Here is a 12,891-nt window from a genome sequence, read left to right as displayed (position 1 = left end):
GGAATTCTCCTTTAAGTAGGTAGGCCTACTAAATGAAATAATGGTCAATATAAAAACATATCCCAGTACAGTGTCTTCTGGGACATCTAAAACAGGCGTTCCCAACCACTGGTACATGTACCTGTGCTGGTACGCGGGACATGTCCCACTGGTACGCCGGTTGGGAATCCCATGCAGTTTTCCCGACCGTGAATCTATAACCGTGCGTCAGCGGGATCAATGATATGGTCAATGACAACGATGTAACATTGTTGTGATATAATAACATCACAGCGGGTAGGCTTGTACTTGAGGCCAGTCAACTGTCTTCCGCGTTTTTGGTACCGCACCCCCCCCCCAGCCATTCCAGTCCGCGAAACATTTTATGAACTGTCAGCCGGTCCGTGGTAATAGGTGTGTGTGTGTGTGTGTGTGTGTTGTTTAGAGATATGAGCTATGAATTGACACTAGACCCACCGGTGTAATTATCCATCAACATAATTTCTGTGTGTCTGTGCGATAACTCTCAAAGGAATAGTGTGACTATACTGTACAAATCCCATTTCATCCTAGACTCCCTCTCCTTGGCTTTCTCTAAATGTGTTCATTTAGCTGTAATTGGAACATTGGAGGAACATTAATCCTGAGTGTGTGCACTGTGGAGTCTCGCCAAAGTACCACCAGAATAATGGGCGCGTTCATATGACAACCAGACAAACGCCGACCTCGCCGACGCGCTCCGCCCACGGACGTGTCATAGACGCCATCTACTACCCCAGTGCGATCCTACACCAGCTGCGTCTAATGCGGCCGCCGCCCGATTTGCAATCAGCGACAGCTGCAACCTGTCAGCCGCGCCCTTTATAAACGCCAGTTGAACTTAGCCCTGACACTGGCTGGTTCACCCAAGAACGCTCGGACAATGTATGTCGGCAGCTTGGCGCTGGATGGTAAGTCCACACTCCTCTCGGTACCGGATCCCTCGACACTATCTAAACTCACTGTTTGATTGTTTGTACCGCAACTCAATTCTGTCTTGTATTCCACTTCATCAGGCTTGTAGGAGTGGGGCTGAAAGCACATAAATAAGTGACGAGTGTGGGGGCGACTGTGGCTCAAGAGGTAGAGCAGGTCGTCCAATGTTCCATGGGTCGGCGGTTCGAATCCCGGCTCCTCCTGTCTACATGTTGAAGTGTCCTTGGGCAAGACACTGAACCCCAAATTGCTCCCGATGTGCTGGTTGGTACCTTGCATGGCTTCCGCCGCAATCGGTGTATGAATGTGTGTGTGAATGGGTGAATGTAATGCACAATCTATGTAAAGCGCTTTGGATAAAGGCGCTATATAAATGCACCATTTACCAAATGCACCATTTACGAGTGGAAATCCGCACATATACCTGTAAACCCACCTGACTCGGTTCGGGGACGAGTAGCAGAAGACGGGACCCTCGTATCGACTGGCAGCCCACCGCACGTTAAGGTCACAGTAAGACAACTGTTCTCTCACTATCACACGTTTGGCTAAGAAGAGGCACTTACAGACGCTTGAGAAGCTAAGGATAATAAGACGAATTGTGAATGAAGAAAAGCACCTTGTTGATGTTTACTGAAGAGAAGACATATAGTTAACTGTGTCACGTTAACCCTGAAGACTGTGAAAGAAGAAGACCTTGTTGATGTTTATCGAAGAAAGCATATTCTAGCTAAAGTGTCACCTTAACCCTGTGAACGAAGACAGGCCGTTTGTGTTCAGTTAAACCCTTAAAAGACTTTAAGTTGGCGAGAGCCCCGCCTTATTCCGGTGAAAGAAGACCGAGACTGTGATTAGAAATATAGTGCTCTTTTCTGTTAACCCACTGGCTGCCTTTGACGTACCTCTACGGCGACCCCAGTATATAGAGAGAAATCAGAGTATAAATGCTTGTGTACCTACCTGTTGGCCGAGCCTAAGGGGCCCTAGGTTACATACTCACCCGGTCCCGAACCAAGTACTTTTACTCTGATTACTCGCCCAAATGTATCCGAGTACTTCTACTCAAAAGTACTCTTCTGTGCCCTGTGGATAGAGAAGACTACCTAACATCGTATCTACCTCCGGGGGAGCCTCCTGGCACCCTCTGGACCCTGGAAAAGAAGAAGAGGAAAGTTATAGAAAAGTCTGGTTGGTAGATAGCCTAGACCGGAGTCTCAGGCCCCAACCCTGTACTTACCTTGTGCTCTGACCGTTTGCTAACACCCCTCTCATCCTCTGCAGTGACGATCCAATCCAAGGAGGCCTGACTTCAAGGAAGAATGTTATCTCATGCATAATCTGATGTGATATTGACTTTTGTCTGACATTATCTGAAATAAAACAAGGGGCGCCGCCGTGTGTCAAACCCTTGATACTGCATTCTGACTCCTGATTCCCACCCGACCTCCCACAGCACATATAGAGACTCTCATGCAAATGTCGTGCTGTAAAGGGATACAGTCAAAAATACAGTGGTGGGGGAAAAAGTATCAATACTAGGAATCATTCCTGATGAAGACCCGAAAGGGTCGAAACGTTGAATCCTAATAAAATACTACTGTGCGGACATCCTACCTTGTTTCTGCAAATATAGTGGCCTTCTCTATCGTCAAAGTTGCCCACCCCTGGGCTAAGGGCTATAGGCTATCTTGCGCCACCCCTTACCCCTTATCCCTAAACTTATTTGTCATTTTTTACTATTTGGATACTTTTAAACTTTTAAAATAGCTCAACTGGCCAATCTACAAGCTCACAACGTGTCGATAGTCTAGTGAAGTCGGCTAGTTGAACTAATTTGAAATGTTTTTCAAAATAGTAAAAAATGGCAAATAAGTTTAAGGATAAGGGGTAAAGGGTGGTGCAACGTAGGGCCCTAAGGCTATACATATTTTTTAAGAGATTAAAAAGTTTGGGTTAAATGCAAATAGGCTTATTATCTGCCTGCAAGAGCGGTGTGGCTGTGCTGCTTCACCTTTGGTTCCACTGAATACCAATGCCAGATCCATACAATTATTTCACATTTTACCATAATAATAACTTTGACCGACATTGACAATGTACAATGAGTGTGAGGTTATCAGAATGAAGGCCTATTCATATTCTTATCTGCCTTTCGTTGGGCAGCGTGTTTGAGACACCACTGGAAACACACTTGACCTTGCTGGTCTTTTCACATCCTTCCTCGCTGTGCGCAGAGTGAGGCGCGTGCACGGCGCAAAGGGCTCCTATTATTTATTACTCGTGGTGGTTGTTGTTTTGGGTGTTACGTTAATTCAATCAATCAGACTGCCGGCTGCCATTACTATTAAATAGCAGGTGTGCCTGCTCCGTGCTCGTTAGCGCGTTGCCCAGTTTAAATGACGGCAATTGGAGGAGAATGGAGATGCAAACAATTTTCTGCCGAGGAAAATTGCATTCGGCCGTCTACTGGAGCAGCATTAGTAATGTGATATAATCATGTCAGGAGACGCGGGGGAACAAAAGCTCAATGTCATCCGCTATGTTGAACAATGAAGAACATAGTGTTGAATTCAAATGGATTTGGATTGCAAGCGGTGTGGATGCATTATGAACCCATCTACAGGACGCAGGGGGACTGCCCATAACTCTGACCTCCCCTTAGTCTGACCTACAGTATACATGAGGCGTAGCCGCTTAAAGGTATATTCAGTGATTTCACTTAATTCAAATATCACTTATTTTTTTGTTTTGTTGTGATAATCCTCCTTTCTATAGAGTGTGCTGACCATATAAGGAGTTCCTCCCTGTCCCCAGTTAACCCATGGGGTTCAAAAAAAACTCGTAGGTTTTGTTTTTGGCTATAGGTGGCCCAGCCTTCATCCAATCAGGATAGAGTGGGGCCTTCTGCCAATCATGATCGAGCAGGGGCAGGACTTGATGTGTGTGCTGTTGTCCTGTCGCGTGTCCCCCCCACTGTAGTGTGTGCATGTGCACATTTTGTTACCGGGGCGGACCGGGGGGGTTTCCAAATCACTGAATGCTCCTTTAAGACTGAGGTTGGGTTTAGTGACCTACGTGGCCGGTTAAGACTGAGGCCTGGCCGGTTAAGATTGAGGTTAGGGTTAGTGACCTACATGGCCGTTTAGGGTTTTGGATAGTGTTAGTTCGGAATTATGGGAGGTCGGAAATAGATGCCACCTAAGCAGGCGTGCATCTTAATCCGAAGGTAGGTGCCCAGACCGCTAGGCCGGCCCTGGCATTTATATCAAGTTTCTGTTGTGGTGGAAAACCTTGTCATAAATGCAGCGACATTTAGCACCCGGTGTAAGATGGGACCCTTTGACCTGCCCGTTGGCGTGTGCCTTCACTCGGCACAGAATGTTTGAAAACCACATGCTGACGAAAAACACGTGAGTGAAATACAAAAAGGCAAACGCACAATAAGGATCACATGGCACACTCTCTCACCCACTTATCAGCTTGCTTTTTAGTTTTAGTCTTAAAAAAAAAGCAACGTTTGACTGAAATGGCATTTTAAGCCAGAGTAATGAGGCCACGTGGAGCTCAATTTGCACCTAGTGTGTGTAGTTTATACCAGTCATCTGTCTTAACACATTTTGGGCGGGAACTCCTTTTGGTGTTAGCACTATGTTATGCTTTAGCTATTTAAAAATAGCAGATCTCGGTGGCGCGCTACGAGCTTGTAGGTCTGCTATTTTTGAAAAATCGAAGAACGACTGACATAGAAACGTAGCTTTTTCAGAAAACTGTCAGGATTCAGAAGACATTTTTAGAATCTGATCTCAGGTCAGAATGTCTTAACGACGCCGGGGACAGTGTCTTTCACAAGCGGAGCTGGTAATGAGCAAGTTTTACTGTACACACAAACACACTCCCATTATTATCACAGATGGAGGCGTGCATGAAGACACAGGCACATGCACACACGCGCACAGTTCACACAGACACTCTGACACACGCACACATGCATGCTATATGCACACATTTGCATAAGGTGTTTGATTATGTTAAGTGAATGTGTGTGTGTAGGTGTAGATACAATATGTGTATGCATAATATTTACTTAATATTTTCTGTCATGTTGCCATCTGGTGACACGCGGTTAGCCTGTTACTACAGCTAGTTATTTTGATTGCATGAATACTTTATTAACAGTTTGAAAAAAAGAGCACAGGAAAATAAAAGTACAGTTCAAAACAAGGTCTCTGCTAAGAGGATGTAATCCCAAGAAAAGCTATTGGCTTGTTTCTATTGGGGTCCTTCATACTCAATTAATCATTGACATACAAAAATACTTTACTACTTTACAAAAACATCATGGTTAGAAATCAAAAAGAATAATGCATACAGTAAGCATTTAGCAGATGCTTTTAATCTTACAGTAAGCAAGAACAATAAAAGGTAATACATCAAATACATAGAAATAGTCATCAATAATCATAAGCAAGTTTGGGCAAAGTGCCGTGTTGAAACACAGGGCTCATAAGTGGTGCAGCTCAAACCATTTAATGGTTAAACATTTTTCTATTTATTCTATTTATCTTTCTCTTTCTCTTTCTTCCTGAGATGAAAATAATTCATGTGTGTGATTATAAAAGATGAATGAATTGACGTCAAAATTCCACACAAACGCCACACACGCCTTACTGCTGAAGGATAGCTACCTCCACCGTGCGGAAATGGCCTTGAACACGAAACAATGGAGGGGGAAATATGTCTGTGCTCTGGCAAGTAAAGCAGATGTGCAGACAGGAGAGCAGGAAAGGCAATGTGTGTTTTAATTTTGTATATTTATATACATATTTTTTATAGAATGAGAAAATAATATTTTATCTTGCCGTTCGGCTCTGCCATCATTAACCATTAACCCATTCTGACCTGAGATCAGATTCTAAAAATGTCTTCTACATCCTGACAGTTTTCTGAAAAAGCTGTTTCTATGTCAGTCGTTCTTCGATTTTTCAAAAATAGCAGACCTACAAGCTCGTAAAAATCCATGTTTCTATGTCAGTGGTCCTCAACCTTTTTCATGTCAAGGACCCCCAGAAATATCTCTATTGGGCCACGGACCCCCATCTCAAAATATGTAGTTCCAGGGACCCCCCAGAAGCCAATATTTTAGTTAAAAATGTTCGCTCTGAAATATATATTCAAAGATTTGCGCCACATTTTCACCACTTTTCAAAAATAGCAGACCTACACCAAAAGGGGCACAGGTCTCCACCAGGCCAGGTCAGGTTGTGGCCTCCTGGTGGCGCTATAATAGGCCAATGTGAAAAGAGTGCCATTTGTTCTTACAAATACCATTGATGGCAATTGGATGATTTGAGGCATTTTGTTCCAAAAATGTGTTTTGCTAAAATCCACCTGTTGGTGGCGCTATAACAGGCCAATGTAAAAAGGGTGGGATATATTCCTCAGCCTAGTAGGAAAGTCTGTGAAAGATTTCACGTAAATTGCACGCTGCGTTCATGATTTGAGGCTTTTTGTTTCAAAAGGGCCAATCCTGCAAAATCCTGCAACGGACAGATCCGGACTTGAACACATGACTATAGAGATAGTGTGTAACAATTTGCGGGATTTTTGAAGTAATGTGTTTTGCAAAAGTCGGTCTCCTGGTGGCGCTATAACAAACCTCTGGCCCAAAATTTCCAGAACGGTCTATCGTTGGCATCTAGGGAGTGTGTGTGCAAAATTTGGCATCGACCAGGTTAACGGTGCCGGAGATTAGCTGTTCACAGACGGATACACGGACACACGGACAGAGTGCAAAACATACTCTCTCCCCATGCCTTCGGCCTGGTGGAGACAATAACAACCCTCCCCATGGGGAACAAATACAAAGCAGACCCCACCGGTGGTGGTGGTGGTGGGAGCAAACAGCGAATAACAACAACCAGGAACCATATGCAGAAGGAACGCAGGAAGACTGCAGTTCCGCGTTTTCTACACTACCCTCCTAATAGGAGTAGTTATACAGCACTAATTCTGTGCACGAGGATGCTTATGCACACCAAAGCCCTTGTTGTAGTGGTGCCGGTCCATGGGGGAGTAAACTGGATAGACATCTTTAAGGAACAAGAATGTGGCCGCAGCCGCCGCACACACTGAGGTCCCCTTTTCCACCGGTTGGTTCCCAATGGGAACCGGTTCAGTTCTTTTTGGTTCTTAGTCCATGAGCCAGAGCTCCAAAATTAGTGGAAAAAACAAGACCTATATTAAATTGTTTATAGGATCAATAGTAAGTTATCATGTAAATTAATACATGATAACCCTTCCACAGTAGTAGCTTTTTCATATTTTCAATTATTTTGCATATTTTCATACATAATGCCTCTTTTGCATATTTAAAAATGTAAAATTTGTAATACAATAAATAATTGTCTTCGTGTAAGTACTCAATTGGGGAAGTTTCATGGTGATATCAATCTAATATAGGTATGGTTTTGCACACTCAATTCAGAATTAACATTCCAATTTTGGAGCTCTGGCTCATGGACTAAGAACCAAAAGAACTGAACCGGTTCCCATTGGGAACCAACCGGTGGAAAAGGAGCCTGATAGTCAAAGTTCCAATACTTTATTCAGGACACAGAGTACCGGAAGTTAATATTGTGTCCTCCGTACATCCCGCTTAATACATATACATAATACAATAGTTGTACATAAGAGCTTAATGCATGCTATAAAGAGATATAATAACCTCGTATTAGGCCATAAAGCAGTGGGTCCCAAACTGTGGTGTGCGCACCCCTTGTGTCTTATAGGGGGTGCGTGACATGAACACAAGGTGGACAAGGTGGTTTTATTTTAAAACATATTACGCCAATATATGGTAAGTATATGCAGAATATAGCCTATGCTGCATATATATGCCATATTCAGGTTCATATATGTGCATATATGTGGATAAATAGGATATGTCTATATAGTTTATGCAATTTATATTTTCATGGGTGGGGGGTGGGGGGGGGAGCATCATACGTGTAATAAATGGAAATATCTGTAATTAATAGCACCTTCATTATTTTCATTATCTTTAATAGCAGCTTCATTATTTTCATTATCTTTGTTCTAAAGAGACGATACAGTAGCCTACAGCTTTATACATACAGTAAGGAGGTGGTGCTTCAGTTTATCCCTATTTTCAAAGCCAGAAGAATAACCCATTTTCACATGATGAGAGGGACAATTACCATAATTCTAATCGAAGAAGAGAAAAGATAAGGTAAAATAAATGTGGAGTTTAATAGGCTTAAATTGAATAAGCTCAGCAGTCTTGGGTGTATTGGTGCCCTCTGTGCCTTGTGTGTCAGTGGGCTGGACCTTTGCTCTTTAACGTGGCCATTCTGATAGGTCAGCAAAGAAAATGCCATTAGGATTATGGCTCTTATTTGTCAGAGGAAACTGGTGTCCTCTATAGTAAGTTGCCTCTGGATTTAGTAACTAAATTGGCTTACTACACTATTGCACTGTGTGTGTGTGTGTGTGTGTGTGTGTGTGTGTGTGTGTGTGTGTGTGTGTGTGTGTGTGTGTGTGTGTGTGTGTGTGTGTGTGTGTGTGTGTGTGTGTGTGTGTGTGTGTGTGTGTGTGTGGGGGGGTGGGGATGCTGGATTTTATATGAAAGTGAATCATTTATTTAATGGAAGTGAATCATTTATGGAGATTTAGCATACAGGGATACGTGTGTGTGTGTGTGTGTGTGTGTGTGTGTGTGTGTGCATGTGTGCGTACGACGTATGTGCGTGTGTGTGCGAGTCAATTAAACATACCATATCTTTACACACAGACAGTGGGTGGGGTCTGTCATCTTCCTCGGCTGTATAGGTACGGTAAAAACATATCACTGTTAGAGTATAGCGTCAGACCTGCACCATACACGATATACTACTTAATCATAAATCCAGCCTTTATATATAGCCCTGGGTGAGGCGAGTGATAAATGTACAGTTAGACTGATAGGGTACTGATAACTGCTGACGCCACAGGTTATTCTAAAACGAAGCTAAACCTAAGCATATTGGTGAAGATTTACAATCGTTTGGTTGTAAATTAACCTCGGGCGACGACGATGAATGCCTGTGAGATAGTAATCTATATGGACTGCTCTGTTTGGTTTGGATTCACAGTAAACGATTATACATTCTCAGCGTCATTTGTGTCGGATGACTCCGATCGAAGAACGTCTGACATAGAGACATAGCTTTTTCAGGAAACTGTCACGATGTAGAAGACATTTTTAGAATCTGATCTCAGGTCAAAATGGGTTAAACCAATTTTAATATAAGGCATAAATGTATGTATTTTGAAAGATCTGCATTCAGACTGTGTATCAGCCCACGTGAGAACTTTAGACTGGCATCTGCAGCAGGGCTGCCTTTTTTGTTGACTTTACTTACTTGACATTTCGGAAATGTAAATGGCATGTGAAAGGATAACACAAAAACGTCCTGGGGACTTGTTTCATTGTGATCCTATAATGTATTCAATCCAATTCCTCAACATAGCATAGAAAATGCACACGATAATACTGTACATGTCATCGACAGATGCAAACACTATAGATGTACAAAGGAGAAAAGTCGGTATAGGTCTAAAAACATTACCTGTGGAAGGACTCGTTGTCCTCATTGAATTCACCTGAGCCAGTTGTATGAACTGTGCACGAGTTAAACCTAAGGGGATATAGTCCGCTTGCCAGAATGTGAGCCCAGGCATGTTGAGTACACCAACGTTTTATGTTAGAAATGTTGAGTATGGGTCCCCAGCATGTAGAAACGGCCGGATGCTAACTTGCATTATGTTGAGCAATTTTCATAATTGGCATAATGCATGTATGTGACAACCTATAGAAGGCAATATATTCGAAATGTCATCATGCTTTATGTAGCATGTGACGTGTCAAACTAAGGGGTTTTCATGATGCTGAATCCATTCCAAGCATTAGTTTTGCAAAAGGAAACACTCATTGGGCTACAAACGGCCATGCCCACTTGCCCAATTGTGCTGACATCATCACATTTGTGATGTCGGCAATGGCCGTTTTTAGCCCAATGAGTGTTCTTTTTGCTAAACTAATGCCCACAATGGGGCTCTATGTGCTGGCAAGTAGACTAATAATGAATAGTGCAGGTCATTGTTGAGGAATAAACCCTGACAGAGTGATTAAGACCCTGATGCGTAGCAGAGGGCCTTTTATCACCCTGAAGGGGTTTATTTCTCAACAATGACTGGCTCACCATTAATTATCCCACTTATTACATGGCTACTTAATAAAGAATTTTATAAATTGGCACACAATGGAATGATTTGCTTACGGTAACGGTAAAATTGTCCATTACATTACGACGGTGGTGCCCTCTTTTAAAAAAGCATAATGAGAATAACTGATATGCTAAGTGTAAATGAAGGTAGCCTAACTATGAAGCATTATCAAAGATGTGTTAATTGTCTGTATGTTCGGAGGAAAGATTTTACAGTTCAAATGTCTTTATTTTAGAGGAAAAACATCTGGAAATCAGCTGATCTACAAGCTTGTAGATTTTAGAGTTAACCCATTTTAGGGCGGGAACCCCTTTTGGTGTTAGCATTATGTTATTCTTTAGCTATTGAAAAATAGCAGATCTACAAGCTCATAGCGCGCCACCGAGTGGCGCGCTACGAGCTTGTAGGTCTGCTATTTTTTGAAAAATCGAAGAACGACTGACATAGAAACATAGCTTTTTCAGAAAACTGTCAGGATGTACGAGACATTTTTAGAATCTAATCACAGATCAAAATGGGTGGTTGAACTGATTATTTTGGTCCAGCCGACCACAATACTTGCGCGCTCTGCTTGCGCAAGTAATAACCAGCAGTACAGGTGAGCCTGGGGACCAGGTGACCAGGGGACCAGGTGAGCCTGCAGGGGACCAGGGTTGAGGGGAATAACCAGCTGTCAGAGAAAAGGTTCCGGAAACTAAAATTGAGGTATTGTCGTAACACTATAAACATCACACCTGTGTCAAATGAGGGGCGCTCTTATCATCATACATCAATCTCATTCCGGCCAATCACAATTTGCGTCCTCACTTTTCCGTCTTCAATCTTTGGACACTCTTTCCTCACTTTTTATCCTCAATATGTACTTTGCTCAGCCAATCAAATCATTGCTATGGTATGGGGTGATGATCAGTCAATCAAATCATCAGCTATATGATTCACACAAAGCGGAGGGCATAGGAGGGGCTAGCACCCCTCAGAAATACTTAAAGTCGGCTCGGCCAGCCTTGGAGCCTGCAGTGTTGGTGTAAGACTCAATAATTTGACTCTGGAAAAGATATATGCTTGTTGTAGATGTGTCACATAATGAATGTGGGTGTCTTCGGTGCTTGTGTAGAAGCGATATCCCCCAGACTGGGTGATGTCATCGCACAGATAAGTTCAAAGGGTTGCCATGGTGACGGGAAGAAGGCAGCTGTGTTTGGCTGTGGCAAGAGTGTCGCTGTAAATAACGTAGAAATACACATACGCACGCATGCACACACACACACACACACACACATGCACGCGTGCGCACGCACGCACACAGACACACTTGCACGCACAAACACAGAATTGATGTGTCTCACTCCCTTGTTCTTCTGCTGTCTCCTCTCATGCGGTGTTAACCAGACCTCTCTCTGTCTGACAACCATCTGAGCACGTTCTCACAACTCACTGTGTGTGTGTGTGTGCGTGCGTGCGTGCGTGTGTGCGTGGTGATGCATTTAATTTGTGTAGGTTGTAAAGAGAAAACTGCTTGTATGTGTTCTTTATTTGTACACTACCAATATGCCTGGGTGCTTGCCTGGGTCATTTGGGGGAGGAGGGGACAGGAGGGGGGGGGGGGGGGGGGGGTGTTAGTGGGTGTGGCTTTATATGCAGGCATGTTACTGTATGTGTGTGCGTGTGTGCATGTGCTTGTATAAAGCTCAGTGCTGCTGTATACGCAGCAGGCTCATTATAGGCAGATAAACGGTTCCTTTGACCGATTACATACCACTGTTATAGAGCCGTAAATAAACACTATACTACCTGTGTGTGTTATGATTTGTTTTTGTCGCTCTGGATTAAGAGCGTCTGCTAAATGCCTAAATTGTAAATTGTTTTTAAAGCGGTGGCGGTCGGTTTGTGCAGCCTATATATTATTGCATTTCCCCAATGCGTATTGGTATAGGTGCAGATCTCTGATTATACAACGGGTCGTTTCGAGGAAGCATTCTGATTGGTTGAAACAGCCATCTAGTGATGCTTCAAATGAGCATGATGGAACACCTAATCAAAACATAAGGGGGAATATTTATTAATTGTTTTTTATTATCTTTTTTACCTACATTTAACCCATTCAAAAGCCAATGAAAGTCCCCAGGAGCCCTTTTCAGGGCCTCAAACCCAGTACTGCGCAGTCCAGTTTCGCTGAAGGGCCCCTGAAGGGCCCCTGGGCCACGGCCCCACCGGCCCAATGGGTAATTTGGCCCTGGTTTAGTCTTGCTGCTCTCCCGGAGAGGGTTGCTAGGCTAGTGATTTTCTAGGGACATTTTCGGTCGTAGTGGATACATCTGTCATTAAACGTTTTTTAGCGAATATCTTAGTTATAATTGTATAACAGAAAGACGCCCTGGGGGCGAGCGTGCACGCATCTGCCTGGGTAACGGCAGACTGCTGGGCGAGCGCTGGCGCTTTGGCATGGGGGGTTCAGATCAACATAATGGAATGAATTCTGTACTGGCCATATATGGAGCGTGTCTTGAGTGTACAGGGTTTGATGAGGTCAGATCAACATACAGTATGGAATGTCAGAACAGGACGGATCTTTTATGCTATAAAAGATTGGTTTCTCCAGATCGGGGTAAATTGGAGTGAATATCAGCCGATCACCGATCGGTTTGCCGATCG

General features: G+C 43.4%; 1 protein-coding gene across 2 annotated transcripts in view; it reads left to right on the top strand.

Moving 5' to 3' along the window:
• Positions 1 to 12,891, top strand: part of arhgdig (Rho GDP dissociation inhibitor (GDI) gamma) — a 59,400-nt gene that overhangs the window by 16,819 nt on the left and 29,690 nt on the right. The window lies entirely within an intron of this gene.

This window comes from Protomyctophum parallelum, assembly GCF_964188405.1.
Source record: "Protomyctophum parallelum genome assembly, chromosome: 13".
NCBI classification, from domain to species: Eukaryota; Metazoa; Chordata; class Actinopteri; order Myctophiformes; family Myctophidae; genus Protomyctophum; species Protomyctophum parallelum.
Note: the sequence above shows the minus strand (reverse complement) of the source record. Positions and strands in the feature narration are given on the sequence as shown.